The sequence below is a fragment of the Manihot esculenta genome, chromosome 18 (genome assembly GCF_001659605.2).
Source record: "Manihot esculenta cultivar AM560-2 chromosome 18, M.esculenta_v8, whole genome shotgun sequence".
In the NCBI taxonomy this organism is placed as follows: Eukaryota; Viridiplantae; Streptophyta; class Magnoliopsida; order Malpighiales; family Euphorbiaceae; genus Manihot; species Manihot esculenta.
This window is the reverse complement of record NC_035178.2, coordinates 28,430,662-28,454,299: the sequence shown is the minus strand read 5'-3', so window position 1 is coordinate 28,454,299 and position 23,638 is coordinate 28,430,662. Positions and strand designations below refer to the sequence as shown.

Below are 23,638 nucleotides of genomic sequence, written 5' to 3'. Positions count from 1 at the left end.
TGCCATGTTTATAGGTTGTTGCATTAGAATTCACGAATATGATGCATTGCATATTTTACTGTTGATGTGGATGGATATTGGATGACCCACTAGCCCTCGATATGACATGATACGATATGATATGATATGAAAGTCCAGGGTTGCCCATTCTACGCCCCTGACACGATGTAAGGGAAAGACTAGGGTTATCCATTCTATGCCCCTGGCACAGTTGGACATGTTATGTTATGTTTAAGAGGAAGTCTTAAGGAGCTCCGTCGAGGGTCGGGCATTATTTGGATATGTAGAGGGTTACTGGTGATAAGTCCATCCTTGATGTGTATTATTTATGTTGTGATGCATTCCATATGAGCATAATTTATTAAAATGTTTTTACTGTTCTGCTCGCTAGGCTCTTGTAGCTTACCCCCTTTCTCCTAACCCCCAGGTTTGCAGGTCAGAGATAGCACGGGAAATTGGCAAGGGTGATGTTTATGTTTTTGTAATAGTTAGTAGTGGACATGTAATATGTAATGGATTAGAATTGTGCTTTGCCCTAGTTTATGTTGTAAATCCTAGTGAACATGTTTTTATGTAAAAGTATGATGATATATGTTGAACCAAGCTTGATGTTTATGATGTTGACCCTACTGGAGCATTTGATGAGAGCTCTAGTATGGGGTTTTTATATATACAGTTATGATGTATGTATAGGTCAAGCTTGGTATATGAAAAGTTTTAAGTTTTTATGAAAATGTATGTTTATGTTTGGGATTTTATCAGGTATACAGGATGCATAGTAGGCTTGCTACGGGTTCCGACGACCTTAAGTCGATCTGAACCCTTGCGCCGGTAGCGGTTTGGTTTTCGGGTCGTTATAGAGTGGTATTAGAGCCCTAGGTTCATATGGTCGGACCTAGAAAGTATCAAGCTCATAGATGTTATAGAAGGGCAAGCACAATAGGAAAAATCATGTCCACTTGGATAGGATGTAGAGTCTTGTCTTGATAATGACGTGTAATGCCATGACTACATGCATGTGCATTAATGATATATGATGTATGTGATGAGGGTTCATGTGTGTTTCCACTTGAACCATATGATGCTAATGCTATATGTGTGTGTTGTTTTTCAGAAAACAAGATGCGAGGCTCACGTCAATCTGCTAGATTGACAGGAGCTCCACCTGAGAATGAGGGAATGGATGCCCTTCCCCCTGCTCTGCCAAGGGCAATGTAATACCCGGCTAGACTCCGGTATCTGAATTCCTACCGTCCGGTGGAATCTTGGAGGACTCTACATGGAAATGAGTTTTTGCATGAAAACAACCTTGGAGGAAAACTCAGGTTCGGCCGCCGAACATGCATGCCTTCGAGAGCGCTTTTAGGCCCCCGAAAGCATAAGTGAGGGAAGTCCAGGTTCGGCCGCCGAACCTCAAGTTCGGTCGCCGAACATGGCATGCATGCGGAGGCACGTTCCGTCCCCGAACGTGGCCTGGCCAGCCACTATAAAAGGGTCCCTTAGCCGAAAACGGGCGAGCTTTTTCCCCATTTTCGGCCAATGTGAGCTCTCCGCCGTCCCTCACCGATCTTGAGTTCTTTCCTTCCAACCCTACTCGATTTTCATGAGTTTTTACTTTGTTTTGAAGATTTTCAAGTTTTGAGCAAAGTTTTGGAGCTTTGAGGTTCAAGGGAACTCAACCCCTCCCATCTCCGAGTTTAGGTCGTCTCTCTCTCGATCTCCACGAGGTAAGAGCCGATCTTAAGCTCATTGCATGTTTTAAGTAAGTTTTAAGTGGATCTATGGGGTAGAATGCATGTTTATCTCATGGTTAGGTTTATGGGTTTTATATGTGTTTATGAACAATGTGAGTTGCTTGTTGTGTTGTAGTTGGGGTTTTTGTTGGTTTGATGCCCCTAGGAACTTGTATGCTTGATTGTGTGTGATTGGGAATGTTGTAGAATAGGTTTATGCTTGATTGGATAGTTTTGGAGGCAAATGTGCATAGAAGAGCTGAGTTTCTGCCACTAAGGGAGAAACCAGGTTCGGCAGCCGAAGGAACCTTCGGCCGCCGAACATGCTTGTGGAGGCAGCCTTCGGCTGCCGAAGCTTGCCCCCGAAAGGAGACTTTCGTCTCTGTCTGGGAGTTTCGGTCGCCGAAAGTGCCGCCGAACATGTATGAGTTTCGCCTCTGTCTGGGAGTTTTGGCCGCCGAAGGTGCCGCCGAACCTGCCTGACTTTCGACTCTGGAGGGACTTTCGGCCGCCGAACCTGCCGCCGAAAGTGCCCTGTCCAGCCCTCTCTTGCATGATTTTCTATGATTGTTTCATGATGTTTTAGGGGGTTTTGGGGAGTAGTTTAGAGTTATGTTCATGTTTGTTTGGTCCCTCATTTGAGTCCACCTGTGTAGGTTTCGACCCGAGGAACCGAGGACCCCAGCAGTGAGTCAGCTGCTCCAGTGTTTGGTCAGAGCTATCCAGAGGTGAGTGGAATAACTCATTATGTTTTAAAGCAAATAATGGACTTTTTAGCATGTTTCACGCATCATGAATCCCATGAGATGTACTAGGTTGTTTGCATTAGAATTCACGAATATGTTGCATTGCATACTTTATTGTTGATTGTTGTGGATGAACGTTGGATGATCCAAAGCCCTCGATCTATGATATGACGATGCGATATGTACAGTACGGAATGTAAGACCAGTGGGACCCATTGTACGTTCGCTGGCACCATGTAAGGGAAAGACCAGGACCCATTCTACGTTCTGGCACAGTTGGACTGTTATGTTATGCTATGTTATGTAAGAGAAAGACCAGGACCCATTCTACGTTCTGGCACAGTTGGACTATGTAGAGGGCTATTGGTGACAAGTTCATCCTTGATGTGATTAGCTGTGATGTGATGCATTCCATGATGCCATATGATTTAAATGTTTTTTTTATTATTCTGCTCACTGGGCTCTTGTAGCTCACCCCTCACCCTTAACCCCCAGGCTTGCAGGTACAGGGTAGACCAGGAGGTCAGTAAGAGTAATGAAGTCATGTGTATGTAATAGCTAGAATGTGGACATGACGATTTGTAGAATGATGTAATGTAAAAGTACAGTATAGATATGTAATGTAATGATGTTGAGGATGTTAGAAGTGTGCTTGACCATAGTATATTGTAATCCCTTTTTAATACATGATCTTAGATGTTTTATATTGCTTATGTAAACCAACTCAACACATGTTATGTCACCCATTGGGGGCGTTGATGAGATCCCACAGAGGGGTTAAGTTTATGTTTATGGCTATGTTCAGTGCATGCACAGGTTGAGTTTGGTGTATGAGAAAATGAATGAAAGAAAAGTTTTAAATTTTTATGTATGTCGTTGATCATGTATGGGATTAAACAGGTTTACAAGTTGCATGTCAGGCTTGCTACGGGTCCCGGCGGCCTTAAGCCGACCGGGAGCCTAGCGCCGGTAGCGGTCCGATTTTCGGGTCGTTACAGAATGGTATCAGAGCCCTAGGTTCATAGGATCGAACCTAGAGTGTCGGGCTCATAGATGTTATAGAAGGTCAAGCACAATAGGAAAGATCATGTCCACTAGGATAGGATGTGGAGTCCTGTCTTGTATGATAATGTGAAATGCCATGATTATATACATGTGCATTGATGTTGTGATATGAATGATATATATGTGATGAGGGTTCATGTGTGCCCATATGAACCATATGATGCTAATGTTTGTGTGGTGTGTACTATTTTTCAGAAAACAGGATGAGAGGAACCCGTCGATCTGCAAGATTGACTGGAGTGCCACCTGAGGATGAGGGCACGAGCGCCCGTCCTCCTACATTGCCTAGGGCAATGTCTTGTAGAGCAAATAGAGAGAGAGTGTCAAGGGACCCTAGAAGGTCTTTTGATGCTAGCAGAAGGGGGACAGATAGAGGAGGAAGTTCTTCAGATGTGAGGGAAGTTATGGAAGAGGATCAGAGGAGGGATGAGAATCTGGATGTTAGCATGGAGGAAGAGGGGACAGGGGAGTCACAGGGAGGCGTTCAGGCCTCGGGGTATGGTTTTCCACCCCATTATCCACCCTTCCCACAGGGTTCAGGGTATCCGATGGGAGGTACATCGAATTATTCCAGCTTTAACCCCTACCCTACCTACATGCCTTATCCACCTTTCTATCCACCTTACACACAGTACCCAGCTTATCCACCCTCACCCTTCTATCCAAACCCGGCAAACCCCACCTCGAGGAATGCTGCACCCCCACCTCCACCACCTACAGAACCAGCAGCCCCAGTTACTCAACCTCCCAGACCTAGCTCAGCCGGTGGGAGCAAGGTAAAGATGACAGATTACCTTAAGCTGGATGCTCCCAAATACAAGTCAGGGGATGACCCCTTTGAGTATCTGAGAGTAGTGAAGACAATAACTGATGAGCTAGGGGCGGATGATAGCAGGGCCATTCAGATGGCAGGGTTCACCTTAAAGTGCAAGAAGGCACGGGAATGGTTCAAGTGTTATGTGGACCCGAGACTGGACGGCATGACATGGGAGGAATTTGCGAATGAGTTCGCTGGATGGGCTTTTCCAGACAGTTCCAGAGAACTGAAGATGATTGAGTTTGAACAGCTGAGGCAGACAGAACACATGAGTGTGGAGGAGTTCACGGATAAATTCTTAGAGCTATTGCCTTTTTCAGGGCAAGCTCTAGATACCGATGCGAAGAAAGCCAAGAGATATGTTATGAAGCTGCATTCCAGGTACTCCTCTTTGATTCAGTCAGTTGAGAGGGAAAGTTTTCACACTGTGGTAGATATGGCTCGAAGGATGGAGGCGAGTGCTATAGTTGAGGGGTCAGTGAAGCAGTCAGTGACCCAGTCTTCAGGGGTTAAGACCCCAGGCAGAGGAGGACCAGGTCTCTCTTCTCAGGGCTCAAGTAGCAAGAGGTGCAATAACACCACCAAGAAACCGAAGAAGAATAAGTTTTGGAGTAAGTTGAAATCCGGTTTGGGATTTGGCGGTGGCTCGAGCTCAGGTTCAGACGGTACAGAATGCTAAAGGTGTGGGAGGCCGCATAGAGGAGTGTGTCGAGCTGGGACCAATTCATGTTTCAGATGTGGACAGGAGGGACACATGGCTCGGGAGTGTCCTAGAGCACCTTTTATGGGCCAGCCCCAGCAGACAGCCTCTGGTAGTGTGGCACAGCCAGCAGCTCCAGCCACAACTCAGGGCAGTGGCAGAGGTAGAGGGAGAGGGGTAGCCTCTTCTTCTGGTTCCTGAGGTGAAGGTCCATCAGCTCCAGCCAGGATCTTCACCATGACTCAGCAGGAGGCTAACACATCCAACACCGTGGTGTCAGGTAATCTCGTCATTGGGTGTTCTGATGTGTATGCATTAATAGACCCGGGTGCATCTCATTCATTTATTGCTTCGAGAGCTGTTGAGAGGTTGGGTCTGATAGTCTCTGGGTTAGAGTGTCCCCTATGGGTCAGTGGACCCAAGTGTGACCCGTCAGTGGCAGAGTCAGTCTGCCAGTACAGTCCAGTTTTTGTTGAGGGAAGATGCCTCTCCGCCGACCTTGTGGTTCTAGATTTGACAGACTTTGACGTCATTCTAGGGATGGATTGGCTATCTACCCATGGTGCTACCTTGGACTGCAGGGACAAGGTAGTCAGGTTCAGAGATCAGAACGGGTCATAGGTCGTCTTCAGAGGAGACAGGAGGGGTACACCTAGAGGTCTGATATCAGCTCTTCAGGCTCGTAGGTTGCTTATGAAGGGATGTCAGGGGTATTTGGCTCATGTGAGAGAGCTTAGTAGTCAGGTCAGGGAGCCAGCCTCGGTGCCAGTTGTCAAAGAGTTTCAGGATGTCTTTCCAGACGAGCTTCTAGGTTTACCACCTGCTAGGGAGATAGAGTTTGAGATAGAGTTGGTGCCTGGAACTAGACCGATCTCTATCCCTCCCTACAAGATGGCCCCAGCCGAGTTGAAGGAGTTGAAAGAGCAATTGCAGGAGCTGGTAGAAAGGGGCTTCATCCGACAGAGTACCGCACCTTGGGGTGCTCCGGTCTTGTTTGTGAGTAAGAAGGATGGGTCCCTCAGACTTTGTATCGATTACAGGCAGTTGAACAAAGTCACTACCAAAAATAGGTACCCTCTGCCAAGGATCGATGATCTATTCGACCAGCTAGCAGGAGCGGGTTGTTTCTCCAAAATAGATCTAAGATCGGGGTACCATCAGCTAAGGATAAGGGATGAAGATGTGCCAAAGACATCTTTTAGGACCAGATATGGGCATTTTGAGTTCCTTGTGATGCCGTTCGGGTTAACCAACGCCCCTGCAGCATTCATGGATCTCATGAACAGAGTATTTAGCCAATACCTGGATCACTTTGTTATTGTCTTCATAGATGATATCTTAGTGTATTCTAGGAACGCAGAGGAGCATGCCCATCATCTGAAGTTGGTTCTACAGACCTTGAGGGAACATGGCATGTATGCCAAGTTCTCTAAGTGTGAGTTCTGGCTGAGGAGCATTTCGTTCTTGGGGCATGTAGTATCAGAGAATGGGATAGAGGTGGACCCCAAGAAGGTAGAAGCTGTGGCTAACTGGCCTAGACCCACTTCAGTGACGGAGATCAGGAGTTTCTTGGGTTTGGCAGGTTACTACAGGAGGTTCGTTCAGGACTTCTCGAAAATAGCAGCTCCTCTGACCAGATTAACCAGGAAGAATCAGAAGTTTGTGTGGACCGACCAGTGCGAAGAGAGTTTTGAAGAGCTTAAGAAGAGGTTGACTTCAGCACCAGTGTTAGCTCTGCCATCTAGTGATGAAGACTTTACAGTCTTTTGTTATGCATCGCGTGTGGGACTGGGTTGTGTACTAATGCAGAATGAGAGGGTGATTGCTTATGCTTCAAGGCAGCTGAAGAAGCATGAGTTGAATTACCCCACACATGACCTGGAGATGGCAGCAGTAATCTTTGCACTCAAGATGTGGAGGCACTACCTCTATGGGGTTAAATGTGAGATCTTCACAGATCATAAAAGCCTGCAGTACATCTTGAGTCAAAGAGATTTGAACTTGAGACAGAGAAGATGGGTGGAGCTGCTGAGTGACTATGATTGCAAGATTCAGTACCATCCGGGTAAGGCGAATGTTGTGGCAGACGCCTTAAGCCGGAAATCACTCGGCAGTTTATCCCACATATCGGCAGAGAGGAAGCCAGTGGTGAAGGAGTTTTACAAGCTCATTGAGGAAGGTCTACAGATGGAGTTATCTAGTACAGGTGCTTTGGTAGCCCAGATGAGAGTAGCACCCGTGTTTCTGGAGCAGGTGGCTCAGAAACAGCATGAGGACCCAGAGTTAGTAAAGATTGCCAGGACTGTTCAGTCAGGCAAGGACAGTGAGTTCAGATTTGACAGTAAGGGGATCCTCCGCTATGGGAGCAGACTTTGTGTACCAGATGACGTAGGGCTAAAAGGAGACATTATGAGGGAGGCTCATAATGCAAGATACAGCATTCACCCCGGAGCCACCAAGATGTATCAAGATCTGAAGAAGGTTTATTGGTGGCCAGCTATGAAGAAAGAAGTGGCACAGTTTGTGTCAGCCTGCGAAGTGTGTCAGAGGGTGAAGCTGGAACATCAGAAGCCGACTGGAATGCTTAACCCGCTACCTATTCCAGAGTGGAAATGGGAGAATATAGCTATGGACTTCGTAGTGGCGTTACCGGCGGCGTCCAACAGATTGGACTCCATATGGGTGATTGTGGACAGACTCACCAAATCTGCTCACTTCATCCCTGTCAGGAGTGGCTATTCTGTGGACAAGTTGGTGCAGGTGTACGTCGATGAGATCGTCAGACTGCATGGGGTTCCTGTTTCGATAGTGTCAGATAGAGGGCCCCAGTTCACCTCCAGATTTTGGCGGAGTCTGCAGAATGCCATGGGTACTAGGTTGGATTTCAGTACTGCCTTCCACCCCCAGACTGATGGACAGTCAGAAAGGACCATCCAGACTATCGAGGATATGCTCAGAATGTGTGTGCTGGACTTTGGCGGTTCTTGGAGGCAGCATCTACCTTTGGTGGAGTTTGCCTACAATAACAGCCATCATGCTAGCATCGGGATGGCTCCATATGAAGCTTTGTATGGGAGGAAGTGCAGATCACCTGTTTGCTGGGAAGAAGTTGGAGAAAACGCCTTGGCAGGGCCTGAGCTAGTAGAGATTACCAGCAGGGTAGTACCCATAATTAGAGAAAGGATCAAGACTGCTGCAAGCAGATAAAAGAGTTATGCAGACATCCGCAGAAGGCAGGTCGAGTTTCAGGAGGGGGATCTGGTATTGCTCAAGGTGTCTCCTATGAAAGGAGTGGTTCGCTTCGGGAAGAAAGGTAAACTAGCCCCACGATACATCGGACCCTTTGAAATCTTGCAAAAGATTGGGAATGTGTCGTACAAGCTGGAGTTACCTGCTTCAATGGAAAGAATCCATCCGATTTTCCATGTTTCAATGTTGAGGAAGTTTGTGTCAGATCCGTGCAAGGTTCTTAGTGAGCCTGATGTGGAGGTCCAAGAGGATCTCACCTATGTCGAACAGGTACGGATCATAGACACCCAGATCAGAAAGCTAAGAAACAAGGAAATCCCGATGGTGAAAGTCCTGTGGAACCACCACAATTTGGAAGAATGCACTTGGGAGTCACGGGAGTCTATGCTCCAGCAGTACCCTCATCTCTTTTAAGGTTAGATCTCTATGTGTTTATGTGCTAGGTATGTATGTTATATTTTATGCCATGCTATGTGCTAGTTGAGGAACATTCGGGGATGAATGTTCTTAAGGGGAGGAGAATGTAATACCCGGCTAGACTCCGGTATCGGAATTCCTACCGTCCGGTGGAATCTCGGATGTCGGAAGCCTCTAGTAGGGTAGAAACATGTTTTCATAAAATGTTTTAAGGTATTTCAAGGTTTTAAGTAAAATGGAAATGAGTTTTTGCATGAAAACAACCTTGGAGGAAAACTCAGGTTCGGCCGCCGAACATGCAAGCCTTCGGGAGCGCTTTTAGGCCCCCGAAAGCATAAGTGAGGGAAGTCCAGGTTCGGCCGCCGAACCTCAAGTTCGGCCGCCGAACATGGCATGCATGCGGAGGCACGTTCGGCCCCCGAACGTGGCCTGGCCAGCCACTATAAAAGGGTCCCTTAGCCGAAAACGGGCGAGCTTTTTCCCCATTTTCGGCCAAGGTGAGCTCTCCGCCGTCCCTCACCGATCTTGAGTTCTTTCCTTCCAATCCTACTCGATTTTCATGTGTTTTTACTTTGTTTTGAAGATTTTCAAGCTTTGAGCAAAGTTTTGGAGCTTTGAGGTTCAAGGGAACTCAACCCCTCCCATCTCCGAGTTTAGGCCGTCTCTCTCTCGATCTCCACGAGGTAAGAGCCGATCTTAAGCTCATTGCATGTTTTAAGTAAGTTTTCAGTGGATCTATGGGGTAGAATGCATGTTTAGCTCATGGTTAGGTTTATGGGTTTTATATGTGTTTATGAACAATGTGAGTTGCTTGTTGTGTTGTAGTTGGGGTTTTTGTTGGTTTGATGCCCCTAGGAACTTGTATGCTCGATTGTGTGTGATTGGGAATGTTGTAGAATAGGTTTATGCTTGATTGGATAGTTTTGGAGGCAAATGTGCATAGAAGAGCTGAGTTTCTGCCACTAAGGGAGAAACCAGGTTCGGCAGCCGAAGGAACTTTCGGCCGCCGAACATGCTTGTGGAGGCAGCCTTCGGCTGCTGAAGCTTGCCCCCGAAAGGAGACTTTCGTCTCTGTCTGGGAGTTTCGGCCGCCGAAAGTGCCGCCGAACATGCATGAGTTTCGCCTCTGTCTGGGAGTTTCGGCCGCCGAAGGTGCCGCCGAACCTGCCTGACTTTCGGCTCTGGAGGGACTTTCGGCCGCCGCACCTGCCGCCGAAAGTGCCCTGTCCAGCCCTCTCTTGCATGTTTTTCTATGATTGTTTCATGATGTTTTAGGGGGTTTTGGAGAGTAGTTTAGAGTTATGTTCATGTTTGTTTGGTCCCTCATTTGAGTCCACCTGTGTAGGTTCGGACCCGAGGAACCGAGGACCCCAGCAGTGAGTCAGCTGCTCCAGTGTCTGGTCAGAGCTATGCAGAGGTGAGTGGAATAACTCATTATGTTTTAAAGCAAATAATGGACTTTTTAGCATGTTTCACGCATCATGAATGCCATGAGATGTACTAGGTTGTTTGCATTAGAATTCACGAATATGTTGCATTGCATACTTTATCGTTGATTGTTGTGGATGAACATTGGATGATCCAAAGCCCTCGATCTATGATATGACGATGCGATATGTACAGTACGGAATGTAAGACCAGTGGGACCCATTGTACGTTCGCTGGCACCATGTAAGGGAAAGACCAGGACCCATTCTACGTTCTGGCACAGTTGGACTGTTATGTTATGCTATGTTATGTAAGAGAAAGACCAGGACCCATTCTACGTTCTGGCACAGTTGGACTATGTAGAGGGCTATTGGTGACAAGTTCATCCTTGATGTGATTAGCTGTGATGTGATGCATTCCATGATGCCATATGATTTAAATGTTTTTTTTATTATTCTGCTCACTGGGCTCTTGTAGCTCACCCCTCACCCTTAACCCCCAGGCTTGCAGGTACAGGGTAGACCAGGAGGTCAGTAAGAGTAATGAAGTCATGTGTATGTAATAGCTAGAATGTGGACATGATGATTTGTAGAGTGATGTAATGTAAAAGTACAGTATAGATATGTAATGTAATGATGTTGAGGATGTTAGAAGTGTGCTTGACCATAGTATATTGTAATCCCTTTTTAATACATGATCTTAGATGTTTTATACTGCTTATGTAAACCAACTCAACACATGTTATGTCACCCATTGGGGGCATTGATGAGATCCCACAGAGGGGTTAAGTTTATGTTTATGGCTATGTTCAGTGCATGCACAGGTTGAGTTTGGTGTATGAGAGAATGAATGAAAGAAAAGTTTTAAATTTTTATGTATGTCGTTGATCATGTATGGGATTAAACAGGTTTACAGGTTGCATGTCAGGCTTGCTACGGGTCCCGGCAGCCTTAAGCCGACCTGGAGCCTAGCGCCGGTAGCAGTCCGATTTTCGGGTCGTTACAGGCAAGGTCAAGTAGATCAAGCAGAGAAGGGACATCAAGGGATCCTAGAAGGTCTTTTGATGTGAATAGGAGGGAACCGATCCGGGTAGGATGTCAGCAGATGTGAGGGAGACAGTGGATGATGACCAGAGAAGGGATGGGAGTCTGGGTATGAGTATGTCTGAAGAGGGTGTGGGAGAGTCACAAGGAGGTGCTCAGGCCTCGGGTTATGCTTACCCACCCCAATACCAACCCCAATACAAACCCTATCCACAGGGCCCAGGTTATCCGATGGGTGGTACATCGGATTACTCCAGCTATAACCTATATTCCTCCTTCATACCCTATCCTCCCTACTACCCACCATATCCACCCTACCCTAGGTTTTCACCCCCACCTTTTTACCAAAGTACAGCAAACCCTAACCCAGTCATTTTGCACCTCCTCCTCCCCCAACAGAACCAGTTGTCCCTGAAGTCCAAACACCTAAACCTAGCTCGTCTGTGGGGAGCAAAGTGAAGATGACAGATTATCTGAAGTTGGATGCTCCCAAGTTCAAAATAGGTGATGATCCATTTGAGTATCTCAAGACGGTGAAAATGATAACAGATGAGCTAGGAGCAAGTGACAGCAGAGCCATTCAGATGGCGGGGTTCACATTAAAATGTAAGAAAGCAAAAGAGTGGTTTAAAAACTATGTGGATCCAAGACTAGATAGCCTATCTTGGGAGGAGTTTGCCAATGAGTTTGCTGGATGGGCTTTTCCAGACAGTTCAAGGGAGCTGAAAGTGATAGACTTTGAGCAGCTGAGGCAGACGGAGGACATGAGTGTCGATGAGTGCACGGAGAAATTTTTGGAGTTGCTGCAGTTTGTGGGTCAGGCGTATGATACTGATCAGAAGAAAGGCAGGAGGTATACTGACTCGCGGTTGTCGAAGCCGGTCAAAAATAACATTTCTGGTTATCAACAATTTACAACTGCAGATAGTGGTGAAAGGATCGAATCCACAGGGAATTGAGAACTTACCTATTTTCCTTATCAAGACCAATAAAATAAACTGAAACAAAAATAAACTGAAAAAGAAGAAAACTGAAAACGAGATAAACTGAAAGCGGAATAAAAATAAATTGCAGTAAAAGTAAATGGGGGGTTTGAGATTGATTTGATTAACAAACTACTGAAAGCAATTAAAATAAGTGAATAATAAAATAAAAGAGAAATAAATAATAAGAAAGCTCTAGTTGAAGAATTGGATCCACTTTAGTTGTTGGGATTGATCATTGACACTTAGTTTCTTTTGATTGATTCAATAGATTAGTTATGGAGATGGAAGGGGCTTCTCACCACCATGTCTCTCCTTATGATTAAACCAATTAGGGAACGTCTTCTAATTAATTACTAATTAACAAATTACCAAGGAATGTCCTTGGGCCTTAGGCATCAAACAATTGTTAATTGCATGAAGAAAGAGAGAGATCCAATCCTAACTACTCAAACGCATGAGATGTTGCTAGATCATACAATTTTCTTGGCTTTTACACCAAGTGTTCTTATGTTTGAACAATCCAAGCAATTACGGACTTAAAATCATTCAAACTAACAATATATTACCTTGCAATCAATAATCAATTGGCCACATTGATCAAAATAACAAAGCAATAATGGAATCAAGCATGAAATTGCACAAATATTGAATAACCAAAAGATAAACAACTTATGTTCAGATCTCACAATCCATAAAACAACCAAAGTTTCAACCAATCTTCAACTAGAAAAAAAGGTTTTAGCCACTCATGGCTGAAGCAAAAAAAGAAAATAAAAGAAAGGAAGAAGAAGAGATGGTGTCACTTGCAATCCCGTAGGTGTCTCCAAGGGGGAGTGTAAACGTTGTGTGGAGGCTCCTTATGTGTCTTTTTATAGTTGAAAGTGGTGTCCTAGGTCATACTTGCTTCCTAATTAGTGAAGAGGCTGCTCAAAGTGCTGAAAAGGAAAGAATCGCGTTGCAAATTCTCTAGAAGGAAGGAGGCGCGCACCAAGGATTCAGAAGAGGAAGGCACGCATCTTGCTTTGCAAAAGGCAGGTGGCGCGTGGTCATTGAATGTAGAAGAGAAAGTGAATCTGTCTTATCTTTCCTTTTTAGGTGGAGCCTTCGTTTGAATTTTGAATGCTGAATGAAGAAGAGGCAAGTGCATCTCCTTGAAATCTTGCTACCTAAATAGGAAGATTTGACTGCTGCAGTGTGTGCACATCTTTGAATAAGGAAAGAAAGATCTGCGATTTGAATTTCAAATAATCTTCTGACTGAGCTTTCCTTATTTGTTTTTGCTTCTGCACTTTTCCTATTTGAAAACTTTCCTTTTCTGAAAACTTTCCTTATTTGAAAACTTTCCTTTTTTGGCACTTTCCATATTTGGCACTTTTTGGCAGTTTTAAGAGCATTTTCTCCAGATTGTCTCTTTACACCTAATATCTGCAAAACATGATTAAAACCACAAAATTAGGCAGAAATGGTGTAAATAAACATCAAGAACATAATGAGAAAGTGCACTAAAATATGCTCTATCAAATACCCCCACACCTAGCCTTTTGCTTGTCCTCAAGCAAATAAACATAGTCAAATAAGCCTTCTCTGCTACTTGATCCTTCTTTCCACTTAAGCTCTTACTCAAGACACCTATTTTGAATCATTGCAGTGAAGAATATATGCATGAAGATTACTCACATTCTTTCCTTATTTCCCTCTACTTACCATGGCTAGGATTTGTTTTACTCAAGAGAGAGATCATACATGTACATGTTCTCATTCAATTAAGACTTTTTCTAGCTTTCAGAGTGATTTGCCCTTACCTTGAAGTACTATATTCAGCCTTTTGCATTTAAGTTTTGCTTGAAAAAGTCACCAACCTTTTGACGTGAAGGTACATATTGGTGATACCCACCCCCAGTTACTCAGTTGGTCACCTGTCCAAGTGGTTACTAGCTCTGTTCATAATCAATGACCATTGGAACAATTTAAAATTTATGCTCATGAAGTCTAAGCCTTTGCTGAATTTCTTTAATCAGTGCATTGGGCAAATCAATACCAATTGCTAAATCAAGTCATGTTAAGTTCATTCACACAATTTTCAATTTATTCTCTCTAATGAGTGTCATCAATATATTTTTCACCATGGCAAACTCTAAGATTCAATTCAAAAGGCAATTCTCAAACATGAATACAACTCACTGCAATTGATTCAACATAAGTTTAAAGAGTTATCACATCAATGGGGTCATGGAAAGAAAAGCTCATCCAACATAGTCTATCAGTTTGAGTAGAGCAAAACAAAAAGAAGAAGATTGTGGTTGTGTGTGTTATTGAAAGCAAAATGAAAAATTGAAAAAAGATCACACTGAAAATGAAAATAAAAATTCAAACTGAAAATCAAAGCAAAAATTAAAAATTCAGAAATATGCACCCCCACACCTAAATTATGCATTGTCCTCAATGTATAGGAAATATTAAAATGCAAAAGAAACTGAGTACTCCCCTGGGTGTGGTGTGCATGGTGCGATCCACTTGATCAAGGCTCAAGTAATTGGAGAAGGGAAAAGGGTCTCAATTGAATTGAGTAGAAAGTGTAGCACTCCTTTTGATTTGGTCATAACCCATCCTACTTTTTCCATGTACTCATGGAGTAACATGATTAGCTTCTCTTCTTTCAGATGAGGTGTGCCTCTAGCCCTTATGTTTGCATTTTTGAGCACTTCCAACTTCAATTGATATTTCTCCTTAGGTGGCTGCAATTTGGCATTAAGTTCAGGCAAAATAAATTCTACCTTATCCGAAGGTTTGGGAAGGCATTGATCTGCATGGTCCTTTGGTTTAGGTGCTTGGAATACCATTTGTTCCTTGTGAGCATGGACTATTTGTGTTGGAAGGCTGAAAGGAGTTTCAGGCGATGGAAGCTGTGGTGAGAGGTTCGGCGGCCGAAAGGTGGTGGTTTCAGTCTGCGCAAGGCTGATCTGGAGAGGTGCGATTGGCCCTCCTTTGTTCTGTGCATGTTTGCAGTCCACCTGTTAGATACAACAATCAGTTTCTTTCAATTCTAGCTTTTTCTGGCTCTCTTCCCTGCAAAGATCATTGATCAGAATATCATCTTGATTTATAAAAAAAAACATCTTTGCTCATACGATCAATAATATCTAAACTATCAGCAGGTTCTGTTTGACCAGTTTGTTTGGACAAACAGTATTCTGGTTGATTCTCTTCAGCAGCTTGTTCTTGAACTTGCAAACTTTCATCATCTTCCTCATCATCATGAAACTCGTCCTCTCTTCTTATCATGGTTGCACTTATTGAGGTGGTCAATTGTTCCACCTGCTGTTGGAGAGTTTGCACAGAAATCACCAATGTCCTAATCTTCTCTTCAAGGTGTTGGTTGGAACTTGGAGGTTCTTCTTGGGCTTGATTTCCTTGATAATCCTGGTAGTTGTTATCCCATGCATAACTGAAGTTCGGAGGGTCTCCCCAACCTAGATTGTATGTGTTATAGTATGGATCATGTCTTGGCTGTTTATAGTATCCTCCAAATGCATGAACTGATTGGTCATTGAATCCTCCAAATGTATGTCTAGGCTGACTATTCCCATAAAGTGTAGGACATTGATCAGTTGGGTGTCCCACATATCCACAGATCCTACATGGCTTTGGTGGCTGGGGAGCTTGAACCTGTTGAACTAGTCCTATGGAAAAATCTTTCATAAAAGATGTCAGAAAAGAAAGATCAGATCTACTTACCTCATCTATGATTCAGATCTGCGATGGTGACTGTGCCTTTTGGTGAGATGTTTGGCAGCCGAATGAGTTGCAGAAGGTGCTCCTGCGCAAAGGTGGTCTTCACTCTCTTTTTTTTTTTTTTTTTTCAGATCTGCGATATGGTGTTCTTCGGATTACAGATCAGGTCCTGAAAGAAAAATAAATTAGTTAAATCAATTCCCCGGCAACGGCGTCAATTTTTGACTCGCGGTTGTCGAAGCTGGTCAAAAATAACCTTTCTGGTTATCAACAATTTACAACTGCAGATACACTACAAAAAAACAGTGATTTAGCGACCAAAATTTTAGTCGCTAAAAGGCAGAATTTGGTCGCTATTATGAAATAGCGACCATTTAGCGACCAAAATTAAATGGTCGGTGTTTGGCCAGTCGCTAAATTTTTGGCAACAATCTGGAAATTGGTCGCTAAAATAGCGACCAATCAGCGACCATTTTTTGGTCGCTAATTTGGTGTCATCGCAAATTAGGTATTAGAAATATTAGTCGCTAAATAGTCGCTGTTTTGTCGTTAAATTTTGATCGTTAAATGGTCGCTGTTTTGGTCGCTAATTTGGTCGCTATTTCGTTGTTATTTGATCGCCTCAAGAAAGAGCATTTGGTCGCTGTGTGGAAGTAAATTGGTCCTTAAATTTCGGTCGTTAAATGGTCGCTGTTTTGGTCGCTAGTTTAGTCGCTATTTCGTTGTTATTTGATCGCCTCAGGGAAAAGCATTTGATCGCTGTGTGAAAGTAAATTGGTGAAATTAAAGGAGAGACTAACTAATTATTTTTTTTAAATATTAAAAATATTTTGGTATTTTATTTGAAATTGAATAATCAAAACAATAATTTTGTTTTACTATAAAACGATTTAAGTCCAACGGTTAGGATAATTACCTTCCAAGCAATAGACCCGGGTTCGACTCCCGGCAAACGCAGAACTTTTGACTTTTTTACTTTTAAAAACATATCCTTATCATTCATTTCAGGAAACTGCAAAAATATAGTGTACATTTCTCGAAGATCAAAACTAATACTAACAATAAATTAATAAATACAATATATGCAAGTTTTTATAAATCTGAATTCTGACATCTACCCTTAATCTGACTTGTGCAGATTATGAAGGATGTATAAAGAAGCAGATGACAAGAAAATACAAACAGAATAGCTTAGTAAATCAATTCCTGTAGCTATTGTCACCATTTTGCTCCTCTCAAACATCTTCACCAGAAGAATCATAACAATAACATGTCCTACTTTTGTCTTCAGTTCATCAAGTGAGCTAATCTTCATCCACTTTGGTCTCTCCTGCAAACCCCAAAAAAATTCTTTCAATTGCATCAGAAAAATTCCTGGAAAGTGAGCAAGTTTCTCAGGGAGTGAAATTTACCTTCAAAGCAAACATTCCAAATAGGGAAGAGCCTTTTAGGGCTCGGTCGACATGGGAAGGAACATCAGGAGGCACATTGCTGATAAAAATCCGTATAAGCCCATGCCGAAGATTAGCATCACAATTCCAGCAAGATAAACATCTGCATTCAGCATAGATATATCAGCATAAATGTTCATCTTCAACAGAAACTTCATATTTCGGATTTAAAATAGGAAACAACATAAATTGGACTTCTGAGAATGAACTTCAATGACAAAATTCAATACATGAAAATTGATTGAGAGCACCCTACATATGTGTATTCTCAAAATTAGTTCCCCTATAAAATATTTTGTGAAATTAACATGAATGCTCTTAAGACTAGAAAAATCAAACAAAGCATTGAACTAATTCTTAGAGAAGCTTACCAATAGCTTCGACTAAGCGCAGAACCATCTGTCCAGTGTGAATTCCTTTAACACAGCTACTCCAATAAACTTTGTATGCATCAAAAATGTAAACACAACCCTGCAATAGATCAAAAGGGGTGACAGAATTAATCTCATTCTGCACATAATTTTCTATTAATGTTGATTTAACTGCAATTCATACACTTAAGCTAGAGCTATTAGTTCACATTTCAAAGCACAACCCTCTCAAAAGACCAAAACAACACAAGTTTTGTATCAAAAGCAGCTACCAACTTATGCAGAGAAAGGCAGGTGTACTCAGCCTCTCACTGTGGGAGAGAAAGCCAATAAACTCCTTTGGACAAAATACTAAAGCTCTACCATCATAATTAATTAATGTAAATTCCAATTCTATGCGACTGAATGAAAGAAGTTGATAAATGCTGGGTAGAAGAAAGTACATTTAAGAAGCACAATAGTGAACCAGCTAATGAGCCTCCAATAGCCAGAAGTGCCAAAAAACGGAAATCAAAGATCACCTGCCACCAGTGAATATAAAAGGTGCTCCATTGTCAGACTTGATATACATAAAAGAATCCAATAAAAACGATTTTGTAAGAAAATTCATGTGTCCAGAATCAATTTTAAAATGAGAGTTCATTTGAATTCTAGTTTTTGGAACAACTAACAACTAAAATTAACGTCCTCATTTTCTATTTTGCCCTTATTTACAAATAAATGTGAGTTAAAGTAGGTTGTTTTTAAGGGTTTTCAATAGAACACTTCATTAAATGAGTCAGAATTCTTGCAAAATAAAGCCACTTTTGTCGTGAATTCATTTATTTCAAAATGACTTTTTATAAAAGACCCAAAACAGTTCCCCTTATGCCTTCTAAAACGACTATAAAACAAAGAACCAGACACAAAAATCCCCAATTCAATGGCTCGATGTAGAAGCTAGCATTCCTGGATGCATTTCACAATGAACAAATATCATTTGTGTCTACAGATAGTGTTTGCATATCATAAACACTCTCCTTTCAGAACATACTCTTTATAAAAATAAAATTACTTACCTTTTACAGTTGCTGATGAGGACTGAGGACTGAACTGAGGAAGACTGAGGGCTGAGGAAGACAGAGGATTGAGGACAACCAAGTTGCTGACGGCGCGGAGAGCCGATGGACTGGAGAGCGACGACCGACGATTGCGTGGAGAGCGACGACCGACGCCGACGATTGTGTGGAGGCCGCGAAGAGGCTCTTCTTGCATGCAAGACATCAAAAAGCGAAAAAAATGTCAACAACACAAAGAAGCAAGTACTGGGAGAGAGGATTTGGGTTAGAAGCTAGAGAAATTGAAAAAACCTTGGGAGAAAACTACAAATCCACCAGTGACAGAGAGACTAGAGAGCGACAGTGAGGTGAGGAGGCAGAGGCATGTGTGATGTGAGGCGGCGTGGAATGGAGATTAGCTTCTCTACTGACTTTTAGATTTAGAGCAAATAAGGTTACATTTCAAAATGACGTAGTATAGGTGATTTTGGTTCGGTTCGATTTAATCGAAAATTTTGAATTTAAAACTGAACCGAACCCTAATAGAACGGATTTGAGTAGTTATAATCGGCTTTGGAATGGGTTCGGGTTTTAAATAATACCCGTTGCGGATTCGGATCGAATTCGGATTTTATGTACAGGTATCCACTACCCGAACCCGTTTATATAAATAATTAATTCAATATAAAAAATATATTTTATAATAATATTTATAATTTTTTTATATATTTTTATTTAAAAATTTAAATTTAAATATTCTTTAGAAATATTAGATTTTTTAAATGAAAATTATTAATGAAAAATATTTTTTATATAAATTATTAATTAAAATATATAAAATTAAACGGGTTCGTATTTTATTTGGATAATAATAATCGGGTTTGTAACGGATTCGGATAGTTTAAATTAATTTTTGTTCGGATTCGGAACGGGTTCGGATATTACTAATATAAATCGGGTTCGGATTCGGGTAGTTTAATTTTCGCGGATACCTTACCCGTTTACATCCCTAACGGAGAGAGGGAAGTGTGACTTGAGTAAAATGAAAAAATAAATGAGGGATTACGGTTAGTTTTGTTAGTATAGTTAATTAGGGATTAGGGATTAGGGATTAGAGATTAGAAATTAGGGATTAGTAGGGGTGAGCATTCGGTCGGTTCGGTTCAAAACCGAACCAAACTGAATAAACCGAAAACTGAAATTTTAGTGTTTATGAAAATCAAACCGAACCGATTTTGGTCAGAAACCGAATCGAACCGAACCGGTCTATTTCGGTTTGATTCAGTTTGGTTTGATCGGTTTCGATTTTTAATAATTTTTTTATTTTTTACACTTTATTTTTTGTATTTTTAAATTTAATAAAATATTTTAATCTTAATATGATTTAATTTCTCTATATTAATGAAAAAACAAATTATTATCATTAATCGGTTCGGTTCGGTTTTTTCAGTTTTTTCGATCAAAACCGAACTGAATCGAAATAATAAAAAATTTTAAAATTAAAAATCGAACCGAACTGAAATTTATAAAAAACCGAACCAAATTTTCAAATCGGTTCGGTACGGTCGGTTTTTTTGGTTTAAACCGATTTCTGCTCACCTCTAGGGATTAGGGTTAATTTTGTTAGGAATTATAGATTAAAATTAAGAATTAGGGATTAGGGTTAATTTTATTAAGGATTAGGGATTAATTAGGGATTAGAAATTAGAGATCAGGTTAGAGTATCCTTAAATTGTCAAAACGACGTCATTTTGTATACCCAATTCAAATCACTTAATTTAAATTTTAAAATTTTAAATAAAATAAAATTTAATTAAAAATTAAATTAAAATTTTAAAAATGAAATGGTTGCTGATTGGTTGCTATTTAGCGACTAATTAGTTTAGTCGCTAAATATGGTCGCAAAATGGTTCGCGCCATTAATTCCCGCTAAATTTAGCGACCATTTTAAATTTGGTCGCTAAATAGCGACCAAGTAACGACCAATTTTTGGTCGTTGAGCTTTTTGTTAAATAAAAATATTATTTCGTTCATGTAGTAGCAGAATGGTCGGTGATTGGTCGCTATATAGCGACCAAAAATTTTGGTCGCTAATTTTGGTCGCAATTTCACAGTTTTTTTGTAGTGATATAGTGGTGAAAGGATCGAATCCACAGGGAATTGAGAACTTACCTATTTTCCTTATCAATACTAATAAAATAAACTGAAACAAAAATAAACTGAAAAATAAGAAAACTAAAAATGAGATAAACTGAAAGCGGAATAAAAATAAATTGCAGTAAAAGTAAAATGGGGAGTTTGAGATTGATTTGATTAACAAACTACTGAAAGCAATTAAAATAAGCGAATAATAAAATAAAAGAGAAATAAATAATAAGAAAGCTCTAGTTGAAGAATTGGATCCACTTCAGTTGTTGGGATTGATCATTGACACTTAGTTTCTTTTGATTGATTCAATAGATTAGTTATGGAGATGGAAGACGCTTCTCACCACCATGTCTCTCCTTATGATTAAACTAATTAGGAAACGTCCTCTAATTAATTACTATTAACAAATTGCCAAGGAATGTCCTTGGGCCTTAGGCATCAAACAATTGTTAATTGCATGAAGAAAGAGAGAGATCCAATCCTAACTACTCAAACGCATGAGATGTTGCTAGATCATACAATTTCCTTAGTTTTTACACCAAGTGTTCTTATGTTTGAACAATCCAAGCAATTACGGACTTAAAATCATTCAAACTAACAATATATTACCTTGCAATCAATAATCAATTGGCCACATTGATCAAAATAACAAAGCAATAATGGAATCAAGCATGAAATTGCACAAATATTGAATAACCAAAAGATAAACAACTTATGTTCAGATCTCACAATCCATAAAACAACCAAAGTTTCAACCAATCTTCAACTAGAAAAAAAGGTTTCAGCCACTCATGGCTGAAGCAAAAAAAGAAAATAAAAGAAAGGAAGAAGAAGAGATGGTGTCACTTGCAATCCCGTCGGTGTCTCCAAAGGGGAGTGTAAAAGTTGTGTGGAGGCTCCTTATGTGTCTTTTTATAGTTGAAAGTGCTGCCCTAGGTCATACTTGCTTCCTAATTAGTGAAGAGGCTGCTCAAAGTGCTGAAAAGGAAAGAATCGCGTTGTAAATTCTCCAGAAGGAAGGAGGCGCGCACCAAGGATTTAAAAGAGGAAGGCGCGCATCTTGCTTTGCAGAAGGCAGGTGGCGCGTGGTCATTGAATGCAGCAGGGAAAGTGATTCTGTCTTATCTTTCCTTTTTAGGTGGAGCCTTCGTTTGAATTTTGAATGCTGAATGAAGAAGAGGCAAGTGCATCTCCTTGAAATCTTGCTGCCTAAATAGGAAGATTTGACTGCTGCAGTGTGTGCACATCTTTGAATAAGGAAAGAAAGATCTACGATTTGAATTTCAAATAATCTTCTGACTGAGCTTTCCTTATTTGCTTTTGCTTCTGCACTTTCCGTATTTGAAAACTTTCCTTTTCTGAAAACTTTCCTTTTTTGACACTTTCCATATTTGGCACTTTTTGGCAGTTTTAAGAGCATTTTCTCCAGATTGTCTCTTTAGACCTAATATCTGCAAAACATGATTAAAACCACAAATTTAGGCAGAAATGGTGTAAATAAACATCAAGAACATAATGAGAAATTGGACTAAAATATGCTCTATCATATACCATGAGACTTCACTCTAGGTATTCCTCTCTAATCCTAGCAGCAGAGAGAGAGAGCTTCCACACCATAGTGGATGCAGCCAGAAAGATGGAGGCTAGTGCCATCATCCAAGGAACAGTGAAACAGTAGGTGGCACAGCCCTCGGGTTCTAAGACCCCAGGTTTAGGAAAGTTTGATCTCTCTTCTCTAAGTGCAGCAGCCTCAGGTAGCAAAAAGTGGAACAGGTCCAAGCCGATGAAGAACAAGTTTTGGAACCGGTTGAAGTCTGGTCTGAGATTATGTGGTGGCTCGAGCTCTGGTTCAGACAGTTCAGGATGCATGAGGTGTGGAAAGCCGCACAAAGGGGTTTGTCGGTTTGGGACTACAGCCTGCTTCAGATGTGGACAGGAGGGGCACATGGCACGTGAGTGTCCCACTGCGACCTTGTTGGCACAGTCCCAGCAGACGGCTTCAGGCAGTGTGGCTCAACCAGCAGCTCCAGCCATGACTCATGGCAGTGGTCAAGGCAGAGGGAGAGGGTCAACCTCTTCTTCTGCAGGTTCCCGCAGAGAAGGTCCGTCAGCTCCAGCTCGGATCTTCACTATGACTCAGCAGGAGGCTAACACGTCAAACACCGTGGTGTCAGGTAATCTCATCATTGGATGTTCTGATGTGTATGCTCTTATGGACCCCGGTGCTTCTCATTCTTTTGGTGCTCTGAGAGCCGTAGACAGAGTGGGTTTGATAGCTTCTGGGTTAGAGTGTCCCCTTTGGGTCAGTGGACCCAAGTGTGATCCATCCGTGGCAGAGTCAGTCTGCAGGTTCAGTCTAGTTTTTGTTGAGGGTAGATGCCTTCCAGCCGATCTTGTGGTTCTAGACTTAAATGATTTTGACGTCATTCTAGGGATGGACTGGCTATCTGCTCATGGTGCTACCTTGGACTGCAAAGACAAGGTAGTCAGGTTCAGAGGACAGGATGGGTCAGAGGTTGTCTTTAGAGGAGACATGAGGGGTATGCCTAGAGGTTTGATATCAGCCCTACAGGCTCGTAGGTTGCTCAGGAGGGGTTGTCAGGGGTATCTAGCTCATGTTAGAGAGCTTGACAGTCAGGTTAGGGAACCAGCCTTAGTGCCCGTAGTCAGAGAGTTCCTAGATGTTTTCCCAGACGAGTTGCCAGGTTTACCACC

At 41.9% G+C, this 23,638-nt stretch overlaps 1 pseudogene; it reads right to left on the bottom strand.

The window, feature by feature from the left end:
- Positions 1–16,957: 16,957 nt before the first annotated feature.
- Positions 16,958–18,430, bottom strand: LOC122721294 (annotated as a pseudogene).
- Positions 18,431–23,638: the final 5,208 nt, after the last annotated feature.